The 3028-nt window shown below is 34.9% G+C and overlaps 1 long non-coding RNA gene across 1 annotated transcript; it reads left to right on the top strand.

Annotated features, from left to right (window-relative positions):
- LOC108662036 lies at positions 1030 to 2790 on the top strand. Its single transcript, XR_001927818.1, has 3 exons — positions 1030 to 1485; positions 1813 to 2013; positions 2345 to 2790. It is a non-coding gene; the product is annotated as an uncharacterized LOC108662036 (long non-coding RNA).

The following is a 3028-nucleotide window of genomic DNA, read 5'->3' as shown; positions in this document are numbered from 1 at the left end:
GTTTTGGAGAAGTAGAGTTTGGGAATAATTCCATTGCAATAGGTTTTATTTTAGTCCTATTAAAATTAATTGTTAGCTAATTGTCGTGGGATATCTTACCAAATAAAAAATTATTGCAGGGACAAAATTATAGAATTCTAAAAAAATCAAAATATATTAAAAAAATTTAAAATTTTTATAAGAGCAAAATTATTAAATTTTTAAAAAATAAAAGTAAATTGTAAAAACTTTGAAATTGTTGGGGGTGAGGCCTTCACTAGCCCCCTTCCCCTGCGCCTCTGGTTACGCACCTTAAAGCCGTTTTAGATCTCTGATTACACGCTTTGAAGCTATTTTAGTATTTCCTTGAAATATACACAAATTCCTAATAGATACTTTGGTGACGGAAAAGAATTTGCATCATTCTCTACCAGTGTGCAAAGTCTAGTTTACTCAGGAATTTTTAACAATATGTATCATTTAAGATTGTGAACTTTAGGCTTGGAGACGAAATAAACCCTGACTTACGAATTTGCAGTAATTATCATGGGTTCACAAACGCACATGCATATTCGATGTTAATCCTTTGCTACACCATCTTTAAACCATTAATGCTGAATTCCAAGAGACGTTAAACTCAAAGTTTGAATAGCGAATTATTAGGCAAAGTTTGAAGCGCGTGATGTTAACAAGTCCGCCGACGCCAACGACACATTGAGATATTCACTAATCGTTCAATGACAAGTGGAATTTAACTAATGGCTGGGGTGAGCTGAAATTAAAAAAGTCGACATAGCAAAGTCAGTTTAATCGCCTAAAAACCTAAATTTAGAGCACATCACGGCCCAATCTAGGCTAAAAACTAGCTAGTCCAAGAATGGGATCGATCCCCACATGGAATTGGGTCCCCAGTCCCCACTCCCCACCTTGGTTTCAATTTTATTCTATGCATTAACTGCTGAAAATTTTGGTACAAAACGACCGTCAGATAATCCGTCAAACCACCCATGCCAAGGCTGTCAGTTTGTCTCATGCTTTGGCCTTGCCACCGTGCACTCCTGTCAACAGCCGTTATGGACACCATGCCAAATCATCGTTTGTATAAAATAAAAATTCTCTCTTGAGGGTCACCTTTACCTATGAAAGAAGAGGCCAAGATTTGAGAAGTTGCAAAACCAAATAGGCTTGATTTGTTTTCTATTTTTTCTTTTAAATTGTTACCATCTAGTTAAGAACAATCCTTGTTTGCCGTCTGGTTTATTGTGCACTCTCCTCTCTTTCCATGGAGTTCTCGTTGTCTCCTTCCTCGGTTATGCTTGTTTTTAAATACCGTACGTACTTAATTCCACTTCCAAGTTCAAACCGACCTGAGGAGTGAATTTACTATATGGGGTTGATAGAGAGAGCAGTAAACCGAGAGAGAGAAAGAGAGATGGCAGCTGATGAGCTGAAAACTTCTTCGAAACATGTCTGAACGCGAGTTGTTTGTCAGCCCATGATTGAACTGTAAGTACTGATCACAACGCTACTACAACTTTACTGATTTTAAATCACAGACTGGGGTTTGTTTACCAAGGCAAAGATTTATATTGACAAATAAAAAAATAAAAGAAGAGTATCATCCATTAACTTTTCTGATTTTTCTACCCATAATTACCTTAGACTAATACACCTTCCTAAATCAGATACCAGAATCGACGATTTTATAGTATGTAAATCCTTAATATTTGCCCTCTTTATCTTCTGCATGATAGGCTGAATCTTTACTTTCCTTAATATTCCGCTTTTCTTCTGCGCGGTTAAATTCTTTCCTTTTTTCACTTTGTTGCGCAGCTAGCCCTAGCCTGTATAAATACGTTACTTGGCCTCAGTTGGGGGGCATTCCCTTCAACGCAAACCCTTTCTTTTTCTTTACAAAATCGAGTACTTCTTCATTCGTTTCAGTAAAGAAAAAAAGAAAAACAGTTGACTGCGCCTTTGCTCCATCAGTTGATCAATCTAGCCCTAGCCTATATCAACTATTGGTTACATGAGGTACTCTTTTTTTTTCTTCTTTTAATTGAGACAAACTCAATTCTTTAATATTGTATCTCTAACTTATATTTACCATTGAACTAAAACGGTTCTACTTTATGCACGATTAATGTAATGAAGTAAATAAGTTGAACAAGTTTGATAAATAATATACATATAAATTATCATTTTAGACTGCTTACTAAGGACAACGTTATAACAACTCTTAATTTTTCGCTCATCTTTTATATTAATTCGATCAAATAAGACTGATTATGAAACTGATGAAAGAAAGTAAGATGGGTGAGTGATCGTGGTGTCTGACTTTAAAGTACTGGATTGGTTTTCCCAGGGTGAATTGCATGAGGAAAAAACAAATGAAAAGGGTCACGTCCTGATCTGCCTGGCTCCCTGGATGCCAACTAAGGATGCTGTCGACAAGGATTGGCCCTTCCTAGTTGGCATCAGAGGAGTCAAGCAGGTCCAAAATTAGACAGATTTGTCATCATTTCAGGTATTTGTTCCCTTCATTGCAGATTCTTTTTCTTGTTTCCCATTTGCCTTCGTAATTTTTTTTGTTTCTTCTCCTTTGGGCTAGTTTTGGTCCAGAACATGTAAAGAAGCCTGACAATCCACGTGAACTGAAAGTTCAACCCAGTCTTTGCTTTGGGCTATGGCAAACGTGTCCAAAATTTGCCCAATTAATTAAAGCCCACACCACATACAATATAATATTGTTCTTAGTTTGGTCAAATTCAATTTTTATCGAATTCAACTGAATATATATGATGGTGCTAATTTTGAGTATATCATTTCTTTTGAGGTATCACATATTTTGTTTGATTTGGAGATTCAACAATATATTTATCAAGAATTTTTATTTTGATAAAAATAATTGAATATTGAACAAGAAACATATTATTATTTCCTCCTTTTCATATTGGATATTCTTTTTGTTAAAAAAAAATTAGATATTCATATTTAACTTCAAAGAGAAAAGTTTACTTATATGTTTTATATTAGATTTTAAATATTT

This window comes from Theobroma cacao, chromosome 1 (genome assembly GCF_000208745.1).
Source record: "Theobroma cacao cultivar B97-61/B2 chromosome 1, Criollo_cocoa_genome_V2, whole genome shotgun sequence".
NCBI classification, from domain to species: domain Eukaryota; kingdom Viridiplantae; phylum Streptophyta; class Magnoliopsida; order Malvales; family Malvaceae; genus Theobroma; species Theobroma cacao.
This window is presented reverse-complemented; position numbering and strand designations above follow the sequence as displayed.